We start from the raw sequence: 25,667 nt of genomic DNA on the forward strand, positions 1-25,667 counted from the left end.
TCAGTGAAGACTCAGGGCCCCTTAGCATGTAGGACGGTGGCTAAGAACATAAAGGATAAGCTACGCTTTCTCAAGCTCTCTACCATGGCAGTATCCTTTTGTGAATCAACCAGTCATCAGCACTTCTAGGTTTCCATATTTCCTGTTTCTAATTGCCGTATGGCCCTGAGTCAGTCATTTCCTCTCTGTGACTTCATCTCTAAAATGTTAGGCTCACAGAAGATTGGACTAGGTGATCTCTGCATGCCTACGACTTCTAAACTTGGTACATGACTTTCATATTCTGGACCGTGAGTGGATGACCAGACAGGAGCCCCATAATGCAGGTCCATAGGCAGGGGTGGGGAGGTGGAAGACTTACAGTTTCTAATTTCCATCAATCCCTTCCTCCCGTGTACCCCCAACTTCAGGATTTCTTTGAGAAGGCAAGTGCTTCTTGGCTTCTTGCAAAACAATGTTTTGATGTGTTAATTTAAAGTGGACCGGCAACATATGGAGTCTATTTTACTCAGAATATCCACTGGTTTCAAAATGAAACAAACAAAAGGACTTGGGCAAATGTTTTCAAAGTATTTTGAAACATAACCCAGACTTCCTGTGCCTTTACATGCATGTGATGGTTATCGTTCCCTTTCCTTTAAGTGGTAAGACCTGCAGTGTCCATTACAATTATATGTGCACTGAAGAATCAGTAGATATAACGTGACAGACTGTATTATTGGAAGCACCTGACTCATGATTTTGTCTCAGGTCATGATCTCACAGTTCATGAGATCAAGCCCTGCATCAGGCTCTGCACCAACAGCGCAGAGCCAGCTTGTGATTCTCTTTCTCCCTCTCTCTCTCTATGCCCCTCCCATGCTTGCTCACTCGATCTCTCTCTCTCTCTCTCAAAGTAAATAAATAAAAATTTTAAAAAATAGTAGCCAAAGCTGAAACAAGTCAAAATGGCCACTTTATTAGTAGTGTGTGATGATCCTATAGGCATATGAGAAGAAACAGTCTTCTGCATATGTCTGTTCTTAATTAATCCTGAATCCCTGACAGGCTTCTCATTGAAAATTCTGCTTTCTGCCTTTGGATGTTGGCTTTTGTTTGTAAGATGCTACTTAGTTTTCTCCTAGCTACAGTCTAACCTTTTGTGTCTGAAGCATTTAGAAAATGAATTATTTCATAGCATCATTTGCCTTCCTTTGTACCCAGAGTGTTTGGGAAACTACGAATGAGAGAACATAGGTTGCAAAGCCGAGCAGAATCCCTCCTCTTACTTTTATTGTATCAGAGTGTTGGTTTTTCTAAAGGGATCAATGCCGTTTATCTGTCGGAGCACATTAAACCCCTGACTAAAGGATTTAGGCTAGTATTTTCCCTTCTAGAAAGGAATTACCACAGCCATACAAAACAGCGTAGTAAGAGGTTAAGGACATTTTATCGATTTCTTCATTCATTCATTGATGCATTCATTTATTCATTCTGCATTATCTTCTCATTTGTGTCTTGCACAAGAAATGAAGCAAATGTGGAGTGGCAATACCATGCCCTCTAACAGAAATGACCAAGACGCTGGGGACTCGAACAAGGAGGGACCCTGTGTCATCTGGGAAAATTTCTCAGATTAGATTTACTTTTTGAAACCTGAAGGTCAATGCACTGGTAGGAATCGGTTGCGAATGGCACCCCATGAGGTAAAAGCAGATTGTACCAAAGCACAGAAACGGGAATGGGTCTGGCTAACTTTGGAAAGAAGGAAATTCAGCCTATGCGGCCATTGGCTTGATGGCAGAGACGCAGATGGTCTGGGGACAGGGGTCCCAGACACAAGAGAAGCATTAGACATTTGAGTATTTCTCTTAGAAAGACACAAATCTTTTTCAAGTACATTTTTCACCAGGCCCTTCTGACTTCTACATGAAGCTTTCTTGACTCACCGTGACACAGGTGTCAATAAAAGTTCCTGTCAGCTGGCAGTAACAGACTAGTAGTCCTCACAAACTCCTGCTCACCCTTGCAGACCTGGCTGACATGGCTCCATCACAAGGAACTGTGTCTTGACCCCCACTGTCACATAGCACTGAGCACACATGGTGGCTGTTGCTTTTTCACACTGCCTGTCTTCTGCACTAGTCGGCCCTACGTGTCTTGCTCCCTGCTACATCTCAGTAAGTAATTTTCGGAGGTACAAAAGAATATGCATTGAGCCCGCTAAAATTCTACAAAGAATATAGGTACAACCTTGCGTGTATCTGCTAAAAAAAAAATCCTTTTGGCCTAAAGAGCAAATTAAATAACACAATTTGAGCCTTTCTTGCAAGGCATGAACCATAAAGCACCAAGTTGAATGTGTTTGGTTTTCCATTGCCTTTCCTAGTCCAGGGTCACTTCCCCAAATATTCCTGCCTGGGACTCTCTTGTTGTTCACAGGTTTCTCCCTGCCTGCCACCTTGCTGTTACTTTCACCAACAACAAATACTCCAATGTGATGCTAAACTGAGCTATATTAGATCAGCTAGAAATCTTTTAGGCTCTCAAAGCATGGGTATTACATATTCAAAACAGGACCTAATGTTTCAGAGCTCATATTCTACTATAATTATATGGTTCAATGCAAGTGATTATATCTCTTCTTCAGTAACGGGCTGCAAAGTTTTGGTTTGCTGGTTCGCTCATAATTTACTGCCTAGGTATAATAGGCCAGTCTCGCGGAAAAAAAGATGATAAATGATGCTGGCTAGGATTCATAGATTTATTAAATTTCTATCAAACAGTGCAACAAAAAAAATCTGCTTAAGTTAGAAATGGGCTCAAATTTTTTAATCAAAATTCATGAGTCCTGATGCTTGGTTCAGTAGGTCCAAGGAAGGCTTGAATTGAAGACTGATTAAAGAAAATAAAAGGCTTATTTGAAGTAATTTTTCAATGACGGCTTTTAATTGGATGTTAAATCAAATTCTTATCTGCCTTTCTGCAGATAGCACATTATATAAAATACAGTTAGTGGCACTACCACTGTAACGGATACACTGAGTAACAATTGACTTCTTACTTTACACCGAGAGGGAAGAAGGGCCGCAGTTGTCAGCCTGTCAGAAATTAAGTATGTAAATTAATGCCTAAGTGTATGAATATGAATATGATTTACAAGAGGCTGGGAGTGTTGTTGAGGGGAAATACTGAGGTTTTTCTTTCCCCTTCAAGGTTAACAAGCGCTTGATGACCTTTACAGGCATGGGTGAGTCAGCCGATGTGCCCACATGCACATTTGGCCACCGAGCGCTGGCTGGGCCCTGGAACCCTCCTGAAGAGCAAATACTGGGCTCCTTCTCTGATGTCCCTTTCTGCCATCCATGAATGTCAGCCCGCAAAAGCAATTTCATTAGCATTTCCTCATTTTCCAACATAAGCGGTTGGCATGGCCTACTAATGGCCCCTTATCCGGCCTCCGTGGGGGACGGTGCCATGCTTCGTGGATGGAGGAGGCTCAGAGGGGGCACCCCACTTGGCACACGGGGGCACCCAGAGCCTCATTTGGGCACCACAGTGGGCTTTCCTGGAAAAGCATGCTCCCTTCTGCAGGCCGCTGTTGGGGGAAGGGAGGAACAAATGTCTCTTTCACGGCTGACTTAGGTGGCGGTGGTTTGCAAGAGTTCCTGGAACTTTCGCAAATGCTGAGTTAACTCCCAGGGTGGCATTTACAGATTGAGGGGATAGAGTTTGCTTAGACTGGTTTTCTCGTATACATTTTTGATGGTAGATGTTTAGTAGACAGCCCATTAATTTCATGGTTCTTTATTGCCAAGAATAATATCCTATAGGCTTGGGGAAAGTTTCTCCCATTTTGGTTCTGATGTTCTAAGCAGCCGTGAAAGCTGTTCTTCGTAGAATTTTATCTGGGGAAACCCTAGCACATCTTTGTTTCCCTGTTACCCTAAATAGAATTGTATCCGTCTTCGCTTTTCATGTTTGAAATCACACACCATGTAGTCATTTTGGTGCTTGACAATTATTCAACCTAGTGCAATTTATGTTGCCTGACTAGATAGTCTCATTTTATAGTGTATTTTGTTGACCTTTTCTTTTTCTTAGAGTAGACTTCAGTTCAATCCCCTGATTGTAAATTTCATTAATGATGATGCTTATGTCTGCTACATGTTGAGCACCTACCTTGGGCCAGGCTGGTCACTTTGTACTGCTGGTCACAATAACCGGAGGTCAGTGCTGGAGCACCCAAGGAATGACCCGAAGCCACTAGGCTAGAGGTGACCAAGCCGGCACTGCAGCCCTGCATGCACTGGCCCCAGATCCAAAGTCTCCTGCACAGTGCAACATGCTTTTCTCCCTCCAAGCTTCACAGTTTCAGCAAGGTAGCTGACCTAAAGCCCATTTTACAGATGAGGAGGCTGAGGCTCAGGAACGTTAAGTGCATGGCAGTTCAGGGGATGATGTGGGATTTGAGTCAAGGTCTCTTCATTTTCTCCTTTCAGCTCTTCCTTGCACTGCAGATACTTTCCTCACCTGGGGGTTAAATGCCTGCACCCCGATACTCCTGCAGAGCTCCCTAATCAGGAACCCTTCCACAGACCTCATTTTTCTTGAGTTTACATTTTGAGGGGGAGAGCATTGCCCATGGTGCACCATCCTGCTCTCAAAAACTCCTTCTACGACATTGCATTCTACTGGTTCTCGGCCCACCTGCCCCCATCTGTCACCTGTCTTTCCCTTCCATGCCCCAGCCCGGGCGGGCATCGTTCCAGGGTTTTGACCTTGAGCAAACTCAGCCATCAGATGTATCATTCCCAAAGTTTCAGTTCTCTTAACTTCATATTGATACCAGTATCGTCTCTCGTGGATTCCCTCCTTGCACTTCTGGCTGTCCGCTGCTTGCACCAGATTCAGAATTCAATCCAGATCCTACAAAGTACTTGCTGTATAACCTTGGGAAAGTCGGTGAACATTTGTAAGCCTCAGTTTTCTTGTTTGTCAACTGGGAATAATGATAGCACCCCACAGAGGTTTTGCAAGGATTGAAAGGGACATAACAAAGGTAGGGGGGCTGAGTCCTTAGCAAATGGTAGCTGTTGTTACTATTACCAGCACCCGTCTTTGGTCACATGTTGCACCCCGCCTTACTAATAATTTTCAATGGCCATGTCTTGTCTCCCTGAGAGACCAGGAGCTACTTGAGCTGTAGATATCTTTTGGTGGCAAGCATTTACAGTAGTTCATTTTCATTCTGTGAGCTGCATAGAACAACTGATGCTTATTTACAAATTCTCCAGTGTTTATAGACTGTGACTTAAACCCCATACGGATACCACGGGTATAACACAGAGCTAATAATTCTGTGCTAAAAATATTGTCTAATACTTTAAGGACGGAGCCAGTTTGTGGAGAGAAATCGCTAGTTTCACCACCATTTATGATGGAGTTCCTGACTTGGTTTGTACCGTTCTAGCCAGGTCACGATGCTGGGCCGGAACTGCTGCGCAAATCATGAGCCTCGTTCTGATGTATGTGAGAGCCAGATCATTCCGTCTGTGTTACTGTGCTGCCTTCCCAAAGTGGGACTTGGCCTTGGGCCTGAGGGGGACGTGGTACTTCCAGAGCATTTCGTGATTCCTAGATCCATAAAGCAGTTACACATACCTCTGAGATGCATACCTCTGAGATGCCCTACTGAGAGTGGCAGAGAGCATGCGACTGGTCAGCTTTCCTGCTGAGCAAGGTCAAGAAGACAGGGCGTGTGTGCCTGCCCCGTGTGGATGTCGGGAGCTTCTGAGTACAGAATCCATCTTGTCTTGGGTGGCCACAGGTCAGGTGTTTAAATTACTGAAGTATTGACACCCCTCGCCTTCTCTCAGTCAGGCGGCTTGGATGCCACCAGATGACCCTGTGAAACTTGTGAGTCCTTGTCTGTTTTCTGTTGCTAGGCTACATACCTACCCCTGTGTGTCCAGCACTCAACACAATGTCTTGAACCTAGGAGGAGGTCCCTTAATGTTTCCAGATGGAAGGAAGGAAGAGAGTGAGGGAGGGGGCTGGAGAGGGAGATAAGCACAGGGGACAATTTAGTCAGACCACCGGGGAACTGAGCAACTCATTAATAATCCGACTACGGAGTTTGTGCATCTAGTTTTATTCCTGAATAGCATCCCAATTAAAAAAGTTGGATTTCAAGTGAGAAAATGTCACGGTCACATTAGTATTGAACGAGCGAGAGCACGTCCCTGATTTAATTATGTTATGTGAAAATCTAAGTAGTGATGTAAGAACATCTCCCTTTTGGGGCATTTGCTGTTTTTAATTTAACCTTTGTGGCAGCTGAAACCATCTCCTCAATAAAGTGGTATTATCTGGTAAAGACCCTGATGAACGTTGGCAGAAATTCATGTTTTTATTTTAGCTGCAAAGAAGAAAAATAGTATGTAACTTGTGCAGATATGTTTCTAATTATAGCTTTTGCATTATACTGTTTTAATTGTCTTGTTAAATGCAGTGTTTGACATTCTGCCAAGAACTACTCAATGATTTCTTCATTGAGTAGAGGATTTTTTAGGCATCGACTCCGCTTCTTAAAACTGTACATTTTAACAACATTAAAATCTCCCCTTTCCTCCCAGAGTCATGTTGCAGCTTATGCCCCTCCTTTCCCAGGGCACCTCGTCCCCTGGGCCCATATGCCAAGGCCAAAGTCGGGGGAGCCCGAATAGCCATTTGCAAAGCTCCCTTCTCCCTTTTCAGCTCCAAGACCTTGGGAATGTTGTGATGATATAGCTGTTTGTGGGGGAGGAAATGGGATGAAGTGAAATGAAACCAGAATCACTCAAGTCCACATTTTTATAGTATGCATAATCTGCCTTTTCCACCCCCCTGGAAGTCATGAAAGATGTTCTTTATTTCTTGTTTTACAAAAATAGCTGCCCCTGGGTGTTGATAATGCTAGTTTAAATTCTTCAAAAGAATCTGTGAATTGTAACTGTTTCAATAGTTCTGTGGCTATTTTTACGTTTGCGGATTTTTTGGCTCAGAAAATGACACACTGTGGGGTCAGTTTTATGTGCAGTTATATACTGCTGGAGGAGACTTTTGAGGCAAGAGCACAAATGGACTTAGGAGGCGGCCACCCGACAATGTGGCCCAGCCAGTTATGTGACATATATGTCTGGCCATACACGCTTTGGCACATGTTTATGTGTTTCATTAAACCTCTTCCGACACATTTTTCATGTAATAGCCTTTCTGATTTCTGTGGTTGGCAAAACATCAATGTTGCACCTTTTCAGGGAGGCCAATACTAGCTCTGTCCTGGAGCTCTGATGTGTATACTGCCTTTTACCGAGTGGTAGTAGGGCCACTTGTCCTGGCCCATCACAACTGGCATAACCTGTGGGTGCTGAGATTCTACCCAGTGATGTACGTGAAACTGCCAGTGTGGGGCACTGGTTTGTTCACATGGAGCTCCAGATCCCACGGAAGCCACCAACAACTGGTCTGGCCCTTAGCCTCCCAAACCTGGCTACCGCTCCTTCTGGATAAACCATCATCTCCCGGATCTTCCTACAGGTGTCTAGCTAAGAAGTACATAATGAACTTCACAACTTCCTTGTATTTAAGCAAGCCCTTCTTTTCCACATGAAGGAACGTTGTGATAGGAGGCCTTTTGTTTCGGATCAAGAGCTCCCCATCCACCTAATCAGGGTTCCGATCAGGGGTAGGCCAGGAAAGCAGAAAGCACAACTGTAAGCCTCCAGAATTGCCGAGCCTAGTAAAATTATGTATCACGTCCTATTAAAAGAGCACTAACGTACAACACACATCGATTATACGAGAGACCTCATTATGCCACGTATAATATGCAACACACGTGAGCAACCATACTATGAAGACTTTTTATCTCTATTAATCTAAAAAGCTAAGTCTAATAAGCATCAATTCAACATTTAATTACCAATAATTGTGCTGGGCTTCTTAGAATTGTAAGGAACTTTTGGCAATTGATTTGGTTTTCCACATCTCTTAAAAGTCTTTTGCTGGGAAATGTGAGCTGATATCTTTTATTTCCTCTTAATGAGTTTCCCAGTAGGAAAGACTGTCAGTATCAATGCCTTCAGTTTAGAACTGCAGTTACATATGTGCTTGTGCTTCGGAAATCACCATTGTACTGATAAAAATCCGGGGAGCAGACTACCTCTTGGTCCTCTTTTTTTTCAGTTTTCTGAAAACAAAGACAAAACAAAACAAACCCCCCCCCCAAAAAAACCTCTCAAAAACAATCCGGTGTATCTCTGAAGCAACGAGGAACCAGAAAATGTCAAATTGTGGTGGTAGAAGAAGGTGTGTGACGGGAAGGCGCAAGGTCTGTGTATGGGCTCCCTGTGGAGATCTGGACATCTGACCTTAATGCCACTAATGAAATTAGCCACCATTGACCTCTTCTCCCTGCTTTGCCCCTCCCCCCATTTCCTTTTGGGCACTAGCAAGAGAGAGAGTCCTGTTTGAAAAGGCTTCCAGCCTTTGGGTATTGATTGATTAGGCCTTATTGAAGGGACAGTGAGCCAATGTTGGAGGAGAGTGTGTCAAGTGTGGAAAAACAGAAACTTCTTACGAGGAGAAGCACCTGTCTTCTTTCCTGTTGGGAGACTGTTCAATTTCAATGCACTGTTAAGGAATAATACAGAATAATATGTATTCCGTGCCCTCCAGAAGCTCATAATGTATTATTAGGGGGACTAGCTAAAATATACAAAGAAGTGTAATGAAGTCAGGAACAGGGCTTTCTGAGCTGTGTATATAAATTGGATGGAGGCATGAACATGTTCATTGTGTTTACTGTCTCATAGATGCGGTTTTTCGCATTGGCTGTAGTGGCGATTACGTCTTTGCAATTGTCAGAGTGAGTTTGGGAATTAAGGGGACAGATTAATATTTGAAACTTCCTGATTGCTTTCCATCTTGGCATCAGGTTATCGTTTTACATGTACTCAAACCAGAAACTCCAGTGTTCAGTCAGTTCTTTCCATACCATATATTCAGCCCTATCTTCATCATGACTGAAACTGCTTTTGTCACTTTTGTTTTCCAATCACGGTGATGCTAAGGCAGTCCAGTGCTTTGTCTGTGCTTAATTATGATATTAAGTTACAGAAAAACGTTTCCGTTTTTTCCAGTCTACCGTAATCAAAGCCTTTGGTCTGACCTCCTAGCTCTGGATCATGTTGTATTTGCTCTGCAACAAACTAGCAGGGGGCTTTGTACTCAGGTTACACTAAATCACAAACTGATGAGGGGTGAGAGCTTTCGCAGTATGGTGGAATCGCGCGTTGTTTCATTTTTGCCTCTACAGGCCACATTTCGACACACAGACAAAAAAGACAGAGGAGGTCACCACACATGTGCAGCTAGTCGGAAATGACATCACAGCGTCACGGTAATAGCATCTTATTCTTTTGTAAGGGAAGCATATAGAATTTTCTAACAAAACCCCAAATACCCGAAAATCATGAAACCAACTCTACAGTGAAATACCTGGGTATCTATTTATATTCATGTATGTGTCATATATTATTAAACACATATATTTTAATAAAGATGTAAAACCTTCATACATATCTGTCTGTCTCTGCCTACCATGCCATCTTATGAGACGTTTCCTAATTTCTTCTCAGAACTCCTGAATACCTTTCCTGAAACAGACATGCTGTTGGTCAGTCATCTGAGCCCTTTGCTCTTTCAAAACAAAAAAAACTGTCGAATCAGAACAGCTGACATTGAAACATTAGCGAGGTTTAATGTGGATGATTAGTGATTATTTACAAGTTTGATGGACTGAGCTTGACCAGCAACACGTGGAAAGAGAGGGGGCCTGTATGGGGAGCTCCGAAGGATAGGGCATTAGCATAGACTAGACTTTCATCCAGGAGCTATCTCATACTAGCCCGGACAAGATACTGAACTTCCCCAAGTCTCATTTGCATTATCTATAAAATGCAGATAATACTAGTGCCTACCTTAGAGGGTCAGTAAGGATCGCATGAAATAAAGCCTGTGGAGGGCTCAGCACTAACATTTAAATAGAGCTGTTGCAGAGGAACAACGGAGCGGGCCAGAGCAGGCAGAAGGCAAGAAGAGTTAGCAGGTGAATAGAGTCATACAGGCACTGTTCATACTTTAAACTGGCATCTTCTCCTATGAAGGAGTTAACTGTGCTTTCCTCTTTGTTGGGGAAGTAGGACAATTCCGAATTTGATGCCTTTGCGATGCGAACACTTCGTTTGATAGTGGTTATTTGCATCCTTTGTAATTCATGAACAATCAACTCATTTCTTTGACATAAGAAACAGGCAGCTCTGGAAGGACTTATTTCTTTCTGTTACCTCCATGTTGGTAAATTGGAATCTTCACTCGCTGTGTCTGAATAGTACTGGAACCTGCCCAGGCACAGTAACCAAAAGTAGTAGTTTTGAATTTTAAAAATAAAATAAATAAAACCGATGCTTTGCAGCAAAAGCTCCCTCACCCTCTGGATGATTGGATGTAGATGGTGCAGAATGAACATTCTGAGGGCTCATGTGGCAACTTAGCGCCCCGTGTGTCCTTGGAAGTTCTGTTTCAGAAAGCAGTTAGCACACGTGACACGGAGACACATAAATGTATGCGGTGAATGATACGCAGCTACCTCTTGGTTTCTCAAGTCACAACATTCAACCCGTTGACCCCTGGTCAGGGTGGCTGTGCAGGGAGTAACCTCATAACACGAGTACATGGAATCCAACAAAAGGGTGAATTTTGTCCTCCAAAGGGGAAAACCACATGACGAGGTTGAACTATGAAAGCCGATCCGATGGAGTTTCATTCTGATATATTGAGAAATTTTGTTCTATGACAATCTTGCCTGAGGGAATAGCTTTCTGGTTGTGGCCGGTACTCTATCAAATTTCATTTAGGAGAGAGCAGGGATCTACGAACTGCAGACACCTGTTTTTACAAATAAAGTTTTATCAGCACACAGCCATGCCCATTTGTTTACTTACTGTCTGTGATTACTTTCGTGCTACGAGGCTGTGTCAAGTACTTGTGACAGAGGCCACGTAGCCTGCCAAGCTGAAAATATATACTGAATGGCTTCTTACAGGAAAAATTTGCTGGCTTGTGTGTGTCTGTGGATAATATGCATAAAATGTGTATACGTATATAAATTTTAGAGCACCATATGTACCCATTTATTAGAAAATAATATAGATTACTGTGCTATGCTCCTAGCATGCTACTTAGCTATCTTAGGTGCCCAATATATGAAAGGTATTCATAGATTCTTGAGGAATAGAGACATTCTTCAAATATTTGATAGACGTTTTTGTGGGGTTTTTTTTTTTTTGGTTTTTGCAGTGATTCTTTGGCAGATATCTGCAATTACTTGGGGTTTTTTTTGAAAAATTTTTAAATGTTTATTTTTAAGAGGGAGAGACAGAGTGCAAGTAGGAGAGGGGCAGAGAGAGAGGGAGACACAGAGTCTGAAGCAGGCTCCAGGCTCTGAGCCCAGTGTGGGGGTCAGACCCACGAACTGTGAGATCATGACCTGAGTCGAAGACAGGCGCTTAACCAACTAAGCCATCCAGGCGCCCTTGCAATAACTTGTTTTAATAAAAGGAATAGAAGTTTATTGTGTAAAAGTGGGAAACTGCGGGGGCGCCTGGGTGGCTCAGTTGGTTAAGCGTCCGGCTTCAGCTCAGGTCATGATCTCGAGGTTTGTGGGTTCGAGCCCTGCGTCGGGCTCTGTGCTGACAGCTAGCTCAGAGCCTGGAGCCTGCTTCAGATTCTGTCTCCCTCCCTCTCTGACCCTCCCCTGCTCACACTGTCTCTCTCTCTCTGTCGCTCAAAAATAAATTAAAAAAAAAGAAAAGTGGGAAACTGCAATAAAGTATAAAGAATGGAATGGAAATTGGGGCGCCTGGGGGGCTCAGTGGGTTAAGTGTCTGACTTCGGCTCAGGTTATGATCATGTGGTCCATCATTTCAAGCCTGGAGCCTGCTTCGGATTCTGTGTCTCCCTCTCTCTCTGACCCTCCCCCACACTCAAAAATAAACATTAGGGGCACCTGGGTTGCTCAGTGGGTTAAGCATCTGGCTTCAACTCAGGTCATGATCTCACAGTTTGTGGGTTCAAGGCCCGTGTGGGGCTCTGTGCTGACAGCCTGTCTTCAGATTCTGTGTCTCCCTCTCTCTCTGACCCTCCGCTGCTCAGGCTCTCTCTCTCTCTCTCTCTCTCTCTCTCTCTCAAAAATAAAAACAAAAAATTTTTTTAAAAATAAACATTAAAAAAAGAACTGAATGGAAATTGCTCATCATCTCACTAATAATCAATGACCACTATAGACGTCTCAGTGATAGCTGTGTCTTCATTCGGTTACTTATCTTCTCTAAACAGAACCATACTGTATATATGACTGTCTGCCATGCTTTTTTGAGAATTCTTACTTGTCATTAATTTTTAAAACTTTATTTTAGAGACTAATAATATAATATTAAAGACCATGATTAGGTCATATTTGCTTTAACCATCCCCCTGTTGTTGGACAGTTAGACCTTCCATTCTTTGGCACAGTAAATAGAACTTCAATACGTAGTATTAAACCTGCGTCATTTCATGCATGTCAGGCTTTTTACCATGACGATAAAATCCTAGAAGTGGTATTACTGGATCAGAAGGTACAAATATTTTTTAATGTTTATTTATTTTTGAGACAGAGAGAGACAGAGTGTGAACCAAGGAGGGGCACAAGAGAGGGGGTCACAGAGTCTGAAGCAGGCTCCAGGCTCTGAGCTGTCAGCACAGAACCCAATGCCGGGCTTGAACCCACGAACCGTGAGATCATGACCTGAGCCGAAGTTGGATGCTTAACCGACTGAGCCCCCCAGGCGCCCTGGGTGTGAATATTTTTAAGGCTGTTGATATTTGTTGCCAAATGTCCTCTAGCAGGAGGAGAGAACGCCGGCATCCACTACGCCTCCCTGATTGACAGCACTAGGCAGCATCCCTTTGAATGTTTTGCTCTTTTGAAAGTTGGAATGTATCATTTTAAATGTGTGCTAACAAAATATTTCTCCTTACCTTTCCGCCGGGTGTTGCTGGAGCATTCAGAGATGTTCTGGCAAGTAAGGCTGAGTCTTTGCCATTCAGGCAGCTCTGTGGGAAAAGATGTCTCTCAAAGTAGGAACACCATCGATCTCTCTTTCTTCTTGCTGCCCTAGCCCAGGCCTAGGCAATAATTCACCGCCTGCTGCCAGGGAGAGAGTGTGCTCTAGGTAGGCAGACCAACCGTCCAGTACTTTTTTCTTTCTCTTTTTTTTTAAAATTTATTTTTGGGAGAGCCCAAGCAGGGGAGGGGCAGAGAAAGAGGGGACAGAGGATCTGAAGTGGGCTGTGCACTGACAAGCTGATAGCAGCGAGCCCGACGTGGGGTTTAATCTCAGGAACTGAGAGGTCATGACCTGAGCCAAAGTCAGATGTTCAACTGACTGAGCCACCAGGTGCCCTCCCGTCTGGCACTTTCAATGCTTAACTGGGCAATCCTGGACAAACCACGATAATCGCTCTATTTTGCTTGGTGTCACCTGGACGTAGGACTTGAATCCTGGAAATGTTAGACGGGGGATTTGTAACACGATGGAGTCCGTACAGAAAGCTCCATTTCTGTGAAAGAATCTTTCCTTTCCTTTGGTTTGCATGATCCTTGAAGATATTTACAAAATCATAAGCCATGCTACTTTTGAAGCTTTGAAACATTTTAGGACTGGACTTAATTATTTGCATGAGTTTACGGGTCCTGGGGCCTATCTTATTTCTTTTGAACTGTGGAAAAAACCACATTTAAACCCAAACCAGAAAGAATGAAGGGTTTTGCTCCTGAAGAAATGTTATGAAATGAGTTCAAGGATTGTTACTGAGATAAGAAGGTATGGGTGTGGTGTAACGATGAGGGCACAATGTATTGAGAGAAGCAAAGTGGTTCTGAAAATGACGTTTTCTGACATAGTTCTCAACTGACGTTATGGTAACTACACAATGCAGTGTGGGCAGATGGTGTCGATTCTAAATCACGGTAGGGGAAATAGAGGGTGGAGACATTTTTCATTCTCTTTTGAGGTTGGAAGGATCATTATGTTATCCTCGGGATAGTTTTGTTCATGGAAATGTCTCCGATCTTCCCTACATCCATCATAAACAGACTCGGATAGCGTCAGGGACACTGATCCTGCGTCCGTCTCCACTTTACTTTCACATCGTGATTATGAGAATGTGTGACAAATCCAAGCCACACTCTGGCTGGGATGAGAATCATTGTCTCACCAAGCAAATCTAGTCATGTCATCAACTTCTTGGTCATGCTGTGAACAACAACTGTGAAGCAGCTGACCGATGGGAGTTGCAAAGCCGCCTGTATTTATTAGAGACCTTTTCCTGACCCTTGTGTTTTGAGCCACAGGGAGAGATGGTAGAGGGGTGTGAGAGCTTCCTCACTTCTCAAGCAACATATCTGCCCAAAAGCCAATTTTCTCTTTTCATACAAACAAATAGCGTGTTGAAGTGAAAAACAAAACACTGAAACCAATCCCATGTTATTTTCTTTGTTCGGATGTGTCCTAGTTGGCATTTTCGATGGGTTGGAAACATAATTCACTCCCCAGCTAGCGCTGGGGAGCTCCGGTCTGCTCCCCAAAGCCGCAGACTGGGCCAGACCGGGATGCACCGTGGGGACGGGGCACACGTCGTGAGGTCTGTGAAGCAGCATCAACAGGAGCTGCTTCAGAAGCCCAAGTGGAATTTTCTGTGGGTCTCCTTTCAAAGGATTCTCCTTCCTTGCTGTACCACCCGATTACAAAAAGCGGTGGAAAGGGTGAATGAGAGACATCCCTTTCTTCCTTCTTTTCTGACAGAATTCACAGAAATTTCCTCAGGCTTTCAACAGTGTCTTTCTCAGTGGCTCCTCAGGAAAAGAGATGGCCTTCAGGCATTGTCAAATATCTACTGGGGAAAGAGGTCCTAAGAATTATAGTGCCAACTGCATACTCACAACCGGGCTGACTCGATGGATTCCCTGACAACGGTGGAGAGAGCTGTTTGTTATTGAGAAGAAGTGAAATCACTGAGAATAAATTGAAAATTGTCTGTGTGTAATAGAGTGGGATGCTCTGCAATCTAGAAATGCACACCTAGACTTTATATCCTTCATCTTCTTGAACACTTAGAGGGTTTTCAAAGTGCCTTAAGCAAGGCACTGTTGGTTGAGTGATTGGTCAGTACAGTAAAAGAAAAGCATATGCAACCCCTATGAGAGTTTGACGCCATTTCTTCAGAACATACATATGCAGGATTTTAAAATACACGTATATTAACCTTGCATTCAGTCCCGAGCCTACAGTTATGACACCTCAATACCCCTACAGGCCAATAGAGGATTTACGTGGATCTCTTCTCCTTTGGGCTCTCTCCGTGTTACTTCGTGCACTCATGTAGCCTTAGGAGGAAAATGGAAAGCTTGCTCTTAAATATTGGTAACACGGTTCAAATGTGTTCTGGACTCCATTTCCTTATAGGCAAAATGACGTTATATCTTCCTCTGACTTTATGGATTTGTCGTGGTAATCAAGAGCAATAGTGTGGGAGTTATAGCTCCAACTGCACTTGAAATATTCAACTCCTTGGAGAATTTTAGAGATTGTAATATTTTTTATTGTTTTAATCTATTCTTTTAAAGTACTTTTGATATTTTACAGTTTGAGGAAAAAGTCATTGTACATAGCTGTAGCTTAATTCTGTGTGTATATGTTGGAGGAAGGAAGACATAAAAACAAAGAATGATAGGGGCACCTGGGTGGCTCACTTGGTTGAGCTTCCGACTCTTGACGTTGGCTCAGGTCACGATCTCATCGTTCATGGCTTCAAGCCCATTGTTGGACTCTCTGTTGACAACATGGAGCTTGCTTGGGATTCTTCGTCTCTCCTTCTCTCTCTGCCCCTCCCCTGCTTGTGCTTGCTCTCACTCTCTCAAAATAAATAAATAAACATTGAAAAAAACATAGAATGATAAAGTGAATGATTGTGATGGCATATCACTGAGCTGTCTTTCAAAATCAGGTCCCAAAGCCTCTTTATTTCCTCAACTGAAAGCATTCACTATCCAGTCTACCTCCACTTCCTGTTCAGTTCAAGCCCTGTTAGATCGACTCCCTATGATTCACTAGCGCTCTAGACTGCAATGTCATTCACTGATTTTTTTCAACAAATGTTTATGGAGCCCTGACCCTGTGCCAGGCACTGGGCAAGGGGCTGGGAACAGGGAAGTGAACACAGTGGACAGTGTCCCTGCCCTCACTGCCGTTGCCCCAATGCCCAGCATAGTGTCAGCTGCCCAGTCAGACGTAGCGATGTTTGTTGACCACATGATGAACTACCGAATGAATTCGTGTATGTGAGCAATACAGTGTTCTGCAGGTTGAGGCTTTGTCAGCTCCAAGTACCTCTCTCTGACGACTACGATTCACATCATATGGTCCTTATAATAGCAAAATGCTGCTTGGGCATGGTCCATTGTGCCATTATGAAGATCCAGAAAAGCAAGTTTTCTCAGATCTCCATCCAAGAAAGGGCTCTCCTTAGCATCGAGTAGGCGCCTTCCAATTTCATGTGCCCTCTGCATCTCATGGCCTCTCAGGGGCCCCTCTTTGCTCTGGCCTCCAGGAACCAGCCCCTTGTTGGTGACCCACCTGCAGTAAGTATCTAGGCTCTAATACAAAACCTTTTGGCTATTTAACCTTGGCCTAATCCCACTGTCCATATTCCTTCCATTTTTTTCTTTTTTTTATTTCCTTCCATTTTTTTATATCATTGTATTAAGTTTATCTCACAGGCTGCCTCACACCTCTTTTGTGACAGGCTAGGATTGAACTTGGAAAATATAAAAGTGAATGTGATGCGAGGTCACTGACCTTCACAGTCTAGGCTGATGCGGCTTTTTCTGGATAACTTGCTTCTTGAACTCTGAGTGTGCTTTGCTAAATTACTCTATATTTTCAAATAAATGTACCATGGCCCTCTCAAAACAGCAAATATTGATTTTTTAAAATCTTGTTTTAGGATTGAGAATCTCAAAGCATTTTATAGGCTAAAGGCATCTAGACTTAACCATATTCCCCTGGTGAAAACTTTTCTAGTACTTGGCATTCTGCTGGGCAATCAAATAATGTTTGCTGAATTGAATCAGCCTACATATTTCACCTGGCTTTTAGCACTGGATTCCAGAATTGGTATTTTATAAATTAAAAATATTATTTTAATGTTTGTTTATTTTTGAGACATACACAGAGAGAGAGAGAGAGAGAGAGAGAGAGAGAGAGAGAGAGAGAGAGGAGAGAGAGAGAGAGCGAGAAACCAGCAGGGGAGGAGTAGAGAGATAAGGAGACACAGAATCTGAAGTAAGTAAGTTTCAGGCTCTGAGGTGTCAGCACAGAGCCTGACAGAGGGCTCGAACGCACAGACCTGAGATCACGACCTGAGCCAAAGATGGATGCTTAACTGACTGAGCCACCCAGGCGCCCCTGCAATCGGTATTTTATGATGCCATTTCCCATACACTTTCTTCTTCGCATCTTTGAATGAAAGAGAACACCTTACTCCAGGGTTAATTTGCTAATTTCCACTTCTTTTCACCTGACATTTTTATGAATTAACAAGATAGGAAATTAGTAAGAGAAATTGATGCATGGATTCTCGAGTTCTGGACCTCCAGACAGAAAGCTTTGATTCCCACATGATTCATTTTGATTTTGACCACTGCCTTGTGGTGGTTCCATTTGGGAGCATAGCATGCAAGGTGTCATCCAGTAAAGGAATTTTCTTAGGGAATAAACCAACAGCCAGAAGGTTTTCTTAGGAGCAGAGGGAGTAATTAGAGCAATAACTTTTAGAGACTTCATTTCAGAAAGTTCATGCTTTAATATTCAAATAATAATTACATTAATCTGTACATTAGTCAGCTGAAATATTAAAATAAAGTAATCTTATGGTTGCCTTTTAAATACCAAAGAAATTCCCCATTGTTGTAATAAAATACAGATGTGGTTTAGAAATGAACTTGCATCGTGAGCAGAAATAGAATATATAATTAGAACAAAGAGGGCTTAAATCAAATTAATCTTAATCTGACAGGAACAGTTACATTTACATCATTGAGTGCAAAGTCTTAGCCAAAATTGAAATTAGAAACAGATAATTATGATAAGAGAGGACACTTATGCTGACTTTTCTCGTGCGTAATTGGAAAGCATACAAAATGCAATGCTTGTTCTAATTAGAATTAGCATTAAAAGATGCCAGTTTTGATGAATTCTGGGTCTTTGCTATAAAGTAAGTTGTTTAAATAATTGGACTGTGGACATGCAAATTTATTGGCCTGTTTGTTCAAGATCAGAACAGGAAGCTAGTTTAAGAATACCACTTTAAGAATGAAGGGAACTATGTTAATTTCTTTTGTCACTGGCATATTGTAATTGCGTTGGCTTTGTGTTGGTTTGGTTTGTTTCTGAGAATCTGATTTTTATTCTTAAAATCTGCCTTTTGTTTCTTTTTGCAAAGTCTCTTTTTTGTACATGTACTTACATATCTGCGTACGTTATAAAAACAGAAGGTCCACTTCTTTGCTTGGCATGCACAAGTTTGTGACATGAAGCTGTTTGTGACATTTCACAAATGCATACTTTGTGATACAGTCCCGTTATTTCATCTTGAAGTTGAATAGATTTGCTGTTCCTGAATGATTGCACTCAAAGGGAAAATTTGCTTCTCATTGACAGGTCCTTTTGAAACACTTGTCCTTGAATTCCTTACTAGAATCAATCTCTTTGACTGGGGAGCATTTATAGTGATTCTGGCAGTTTGGAGATGCAGGGTAAGGGGTTGGCCAGCATTCTGGGGCTTCACATGGGGCCCCAGAAGCCATTACTCTATGGCACATGCTTTACCACTCTGTACTCTCTGCTTTTCCTGATCTCTTGTCCTGTTTCTCTCTACTTATTTCCTTTTCCTTCTTTTGAGGCGAAACTTCTGGTTTCTTCAGTAGCAGCCATGGGCCCAGCTGCCTACTCAACCTCCAGGGACCATTGGGGGTAATGGCATTCTTTTCCATTGGACGCTTTCTGTCGTACGGTGCCCCCCATTGCCATGGATTGGCAGGCTCCTAATTCCATCTTTATGGGTAATGGACGGGTTCCTGGTAAGAGAGATGGACCCAAACTCACCAATGGATTGTTATATTAAAGCTCCTTACTTCTTGACTGGGAGTAAAGGGTTTTATCTATGCATAAACCAAGTATACCGTAGCTGCTTTCTGAAAATAGATGAATCAGGGTTTATGGAACCCTTTTCTGCATAGTATACAGGATTTCTATTTAGGGTAACACTGAATGCCTTCCCATCTAAGTGATGTTGTAGAGTTCCTTCCTACGAAGGTCTTCATAAGCAAGGATTCTGATTTGTCTGGGATTATTTAGGGTGATGCAGCCTGCGGCTTGTCTAATTCTTTGATCCTGATCACTTTCAGCTGTCTTCTTGGCTTCATGTTCTGTCCGAATTTTCCAGAAATGCCAGAAGTACCAAAGTATGGATTCTTCCTTGATTATGAGTTAGCAGCATCTTTCTTTGGACTTCCCATTTTTGTTTGGATCGTGCTTTTGTTCGATTTTGGTCTAAGGGCAAAGGGCGAAGGAGAGGGTAGCTGGTATCTGATCTGAGAGAGCACAGCCCTATGATACACAAAATGCCCTCTGAGTGGAGCTTCTCAGACTGTTGTCTCAGACTACTGTACAGGTGATATTATTCTTGCCAACGCGAATTACAGAAATGATTCCTGTCCTGCACATTGTGTTCAAGAAAGGCGGTTGGAAAGGAAAGAGGATTCTCAATGCCAAAATACAAAAGCCGATCATTTATCCTAAGGTTCAGTTTGTATTGTTAATGTAGTTAGATGATGTGGGTTAAATATCGCAGTCGATTAAAGGATGGTTGTAAAAGGTAAGAATTAATAAGGAAGTTACGGGACCATCCCAGGAAGCCTTCTGTTAAGAAATGAACAAAGACCCTGCAAGGACGGGCACAGAAGAGAGTTTTTTTCACTCGAGGGACTGAGACATGCAGGTGGCTTGATGGCAGGGTCCACTAAGGAAGCACAGTCTCACGACATACGACAGGAAGGCGTTCTGAAGCTCGTGATGTCATAATGTCCTCGCAACCACTTGCTGAACAAACTAATTTGCTACGAACTTAAAAGGGCTGACAAACAAATTGCAGCCATTTTGACAGAGGGTGATTATTGGCATTACCGGCTCAGTTGGTTATTCTTAATGAAATAAGACAGCTTTATTTTCACAACTTGGCTTGTAATGTAGGTGAAGGATATTTAATGTTTTTTAATGAGCAGCACTACACAGCTAAATAGCCTTTTTCATTACAGATATCATTGAAGTCAATTGTATCTTGTTCCCCTCCTAAGTCTTCTGTGAAGTCGGCCAGGTTGTACAGAACGAATAAGTGTAAAGCGTGGCTCCAATGTGATGAGGCTTGACAACACCATAATCAGGGCCCCTGGGATGCTGGTTCGAAATGTGGCTGTCAGGTGCCCACTGCAGGCCACATGCCTCCTTCATGCTCGGCCTTCTGCTTGGAATAACGGGCTTTCTCTGCTTCCCCTGCCTGGTGGACTCTTTCTCATCCCACAAGAGCCTCCGCCGGTCCCTCTTCTGACATTTGCTCCACTCTCTTCCCAACCCTGCCCCCGATGTTGGTCCCTGTCTTCCCAGGTCCCAGCCAGCTCTTTTCTAGGCTATTAGAGTGTCTGTCAGTCTGATTACAGTGATCTTGTCACATACGAATCCTGGACTAATCTTGCGAACCCCTGTCACCCCAGCGTCTGAGACATGTGTCCCAGTTACCTCCAGGAACTGGGAGCCGAGATGCAGAGGCCCTAATTAAATGCAGTTCACACCTCCTTACAGACCTGCACATCCAGATCTTTAGAGGTGCAGGCCTGCTGTTACCACCCTGCTGCCCTTACTGGCAATTTTATAGAGTATCTTTGGGATTCTCTTTCAAAACGGAACAAAAATGAGCACATGCTTGTGTGTGTGCGCCTGCACACACACACACACACACACACACACACACACACACGTTCGTAAGCCACTGTATTCTGTAGGACCTTTCAGTTTGGGGGGGGCTACTAGAGGGTTAGACTACAGATACAGCTTTCCCACAGACGTCACATGGAGAATAAATGCAAAAGAAAAGTTGCCTTCTTGGGTAGAGATCACGAGGGGTAGAAGCAGCATTTTGGGTACACTGACCAAAATGTTTTTGGTTTGGCACAAAGCTCTGGGGTACGATTTTGTGCAGCTCCTCCCAGGGTGCAACGACTTAGTACTCCAATCTTGCATTGCCTCACTTCTTTTTTGTTTGTTTGTTTGTTTTTATCCTAGCCTTTGTCCTTTAATAACCCCAGTGACCCCTTGAAGTAGGTGCTGTTCTCTCCCATTTCTAGATGTGAAGGTTGAGTTGCAGGGAGGCCAGGGAGCTTGGCTGTCTCTGTCCTGAAATTCCTGCATCTCATGTCACCCAGGGAAATGGAGTGGGGACCCTGCCTGAGGGAAACCTGTTCGGTGACAACCCGTATTACAAAATAGGTGGGTTTGAATTTTTGTTGTAAGATGGCTTGCTATAAAAATCTTTACAATTGGATTCGCTTTCTGGAAGGATGCACCTTCCTTATGAAGGGGCTATTTTGAATACATTGGAGAAAAGGCAGTTACAGCAGCACAAAAGCTGCCAGCAGGCGGGAAGTGTGAGTGGGCTTCACTAATGGCAGGATTGCAAACCCATGACAGAAGAACCTAGGGTGCCGGGGTAGCAGGCAGTGCTGCTGCTGATAGATTTTTGTTCCCTATTGATAAACTGTTCGACAGTGTTTAAATGCACGGGCTACCTGGGCTGGAAATGTGGAGCCATTTCTTGGCACAGCGGGGACAAAGACTCTGGCCCTGCCCCTCCATCCTGGACTTGGCTCCTGTCTCCCTCTGGGGGCCGTAGTTTCCGTGGCAGTCCAGAACAGACGTTCTCTGAGAGATTTGGGAGAGAGCCAGAATTGTTGGAGTAATGTGGAAACTGCTGTTCCTCAGACTGAGGACTCCAAATTAATTGAACAGATTCCAAACCCAGACCCCTTCTCAGTGCCCTGATATTAAATGTTGGGCTGTTTCCCAGGAAAGATCCACAGATTTCCAGCTGTCCAAATGGGAAATTCATTTCAAAGAAGTACATTTTGCATTCAAGTAAAAATGGTTCTATAGCATTGTGAGGCCTGCCGCTCACAGGCAGAGCTTTCTTTGTGAACACGTGCCTTCCTTAGAAGTCCGGTTATCATCACAATTCATATGGGCGGATTCAGAGCCCTTCTGGATTATTCAGTTATGCACCCATCCGACGTACATTTGTTCAGTGCCTACTGGGTGCGAGTACTGTTAGACATTAGTGGCGTGTCGTGGGGAAGGACAGAAGGGTGCAGAAATTGATCGTGATTGGTCTGGACCCTGCCTTCACGCAACCTTTTGCAGATAGAAGGGGAAATCCTGCACGCGCCAAGGTGTGCACACAAGTAACCATACTTGAAGGTAGAAACTTCTGTGAGAGGTACGGATTAACTCCAGCCAGGGTTATTAGGGAAGGCTGTGGACGCAGAAGCTGACATTTGATCTAACTTTTGACATTTCGGTGGGATTTGTAATTGTGGAGTCAGGGAGATGTTTCCAAAGCAGGGGGCATTACAAGTGGTGGAAGCGTCACACACATGCAGACAAATGGGTAGAATGGCATGCAGATTTAAACTGCGTAACACGCGATTATTTCAAGGTAGTCCCTGATCCTTTGAGAACAGCCGATATTGCAGTATAGACCCTGATCGTTTGAGAAATCGAAGGGATGACCATGGCTCCTTTGGCCTGGAAATACCTCACAGGAGGCTTGGATAGAACATTTGAAGAACCTGCATGGCGTTCCTCATTCCTTCATGAGGACTGATTGGAAAAAAAAGATTTTAAAACAGAGCCTCCCTTGACCTGCTTATGATGACGTTTCAGCATTGAGATGCACACTGAAATTATTTGTAGTTTCACATAGCATCAGTGCATTGCACTGCAAGTGTATTTGAGTTTTACTGAAACCATGGTCTTTAGAAGAGTGTGCCTGCACAGACGGCCTCTGGTGTTGAAACGTGGCTTTGAGTACATTCCCTGGGGCGCCTAGGTGGCTCAGTTGGTGAAGTGTCCCAACTTCAGCTCAGGTCATGTCACATGATCTGTGAGTTCGAGCCCGTCATCAGGCTCTCTGCTGTCAACACAGAGCCTGCTTCGGATCCTCTGTTCCCCTTTTTCTTTGCCACCGGCCCCCATCGCTCTCTCTCTCTCTCTCTCAAAAATAAACAGTTAAAAAAAAAAGAAGAAAACATTCCCTAACTGAAAAGCTGGCTCACTGTGTCTAGACTGTTCCTACAGGCATTGTGGTTTGTGCTGAACACCTGATCTCTGTGTGCAAGTCTGGAGTTCTGGTATAGGCGAGGTAGAAAGTGCCCATGTGGCCAGCCCCAAATGCAAACCTTGAGCACTGAGTCTGTAACAGGCTGTCCCGGGCAGAAGTATCACATGCATGGGACTCCAATTTCACTGTTGGGGCAGAATGCACTCCGTGTGGCCCTTCCCAGTGGGGAAAGAACATAAGGAAGCTTCCAGACACCTCCTGTGTCTTTTTCTCTCATGATATTGTCACATGTCCTTTCACTGTCAGAAACCATAGCTGTGATTCTAACTATATGCCGAGTCCCGTGAGTTCTCCGAACACTGCAAAAACAAGCTTGCAGTGTACCTGGGGTGAGATGGCTTCTTTGTGTCATCTAAAGGAAGAAAATATCAGTTTGCAAATGCAGTAATTGCCACAAACAGAACCAAGCCCTGCATTTCCTTCTTATAAGCACTTCCTGCTTGTAGCCACTTCCTCCTTGTCTTTTCCATCTGTAATTGCAAGAAGATGGCCCTTGATTTCCACATTGTACTGCCTGGTAATGAACATTCCCTCCAACCTATGTCATTCCCAGAATAGAAGCCACCTTTTAGCCCCATCACCCATCTTGTCTATGTTGTGACTGGCAGTCATCCAAGTAAAGACAGTAGTAAATATTTTTTCTCTTCTCACACCAGGTGATCCTCAGTCGATCTGATTGCTGACTCATTTGCTCCCTTGCTGTAACAGATGTCGCATTTCAAGATGGAAATCAATGTTACAAAGTATTAACAGGAGGAGAACTTACAGGAAAGTGAACCCAAATGACTCCCTGCTTATTTAATACAGCATGAACTTGGCCTGTTGTTATGTCAGGTTTTGCCAATAGATTTCAAGGGACATAATTTTAAGTAGGCAATTAGTTCTGTGAAGTGCATGCATGCATCCCAGATAGCCAAGGTAGGATGATAAGACCCCAATTTGAAATGAAAGGACAGATCTAAAGTTTACTTGCAAAAGACACCTGCAGAATTCATGCAAGACTGGAAATAGGCAGGAGACCATTGGCCCTACAAATGTGTCTTTTGACCCATAATAGGTTACAGCCTGATTTAATAGGTCACATTTCACTGCCTTTATGGGCATCCTTACATCTTCTTTTCAGGGTAATTATCTCAACACACATCTGATGCGGCAATGTAATTGACTCTTGCTTTGGTACAGTTATAGGCTAATGAACCAGACTGACTTTTTTAAACTAAATCACTCATGTTTTGTTTTTGAAGTGAAATAGAAATATATTTGGAAGGCGATGTTTGATACATTAAAAATTTTCAGATGGCTGACAACTTTGATTTCTCATCCTTTATGCATCTCAGTGTGTAGCCACGAAGAAAGGATTACAGAGGCATCTGAAAGCAACTTGGATCTTTGAAATTTAGAATCCAAGAGAAAAGAATGGCAAAATGATGTTTTATGAGTTTAACATTGGGTGTATAAAATACCATGTGATTATTATAGAAGAGTGGTTTACACTTTCAAAGGTTTGGTTTTATTTTTTCTGCCCCTATGAATTTCAGGTATAATACTAGAGTACTTTAAATTTTCTTTCAAAACCTTTCCAAAAGTCTGTTTAGAATGTATCCTTTTATCCACTGATGAAAGCTGTGTGATGACTTCTTTATTAGGAATTTCCGGATAATTGAAAGCAATGAAGAAATAAGGGATATTTAGGCTTACAAGTGGGGCTGAGAAAACAGATGCCTTATACATTTTTATTTGACATTTTTCATTTGTCGTGGAGTGAGAGTTCTGTGGAATCAAAACCAGCATAAGATAAGAAGACAAAATATAATGATGATAAATCATTCATCCATTAATCAAGAAGCAATTCGCTATGTATGGCATAATCTATTTTGCTTTTTAAAAAGCTTATGTATGTAAAAACACAAAACACTAGAAGACCATACACCAAGTTGTTATCTCTGGTAATTTCTAGGTGGGGAGGAATCTATAGAGTCTTTTTCATTAACTGTATTGTCTACATTTTATATAAATACCATGCCCTTTTTTGTTAT

General features: G+C 43.1%; 1 protein-coding gene across 1 annotated transcript in view; it reads left to right on the plus strand.

The window, feature by feature from the left end:
• Window positions 1-25,667, plus strand: part of AFF2 (AF4/FMR2 family member 2) — a 307,058-nt gene that overhangs the window by 79,193 nt on the left and 202,198 nt on the right. The window lies entirely within an intron of this gene.

The sequence above is a fragment of the Suricata suricatta genome, chromosome X (assembly GCF_006229205.1).
Source record: "Suricata suricatta isolate VVHF042 chromosome X, meerkat_22Aug2017_6uvM2_HiC, whole genome shotgun sequence".
Taxonomy (NCBI): domain Eukaryota; kingdom Metazoa; phylum Chordata; class Mammalia; order Carnivora; family Herpestidae; genus Suricata; species Suricata suricatta.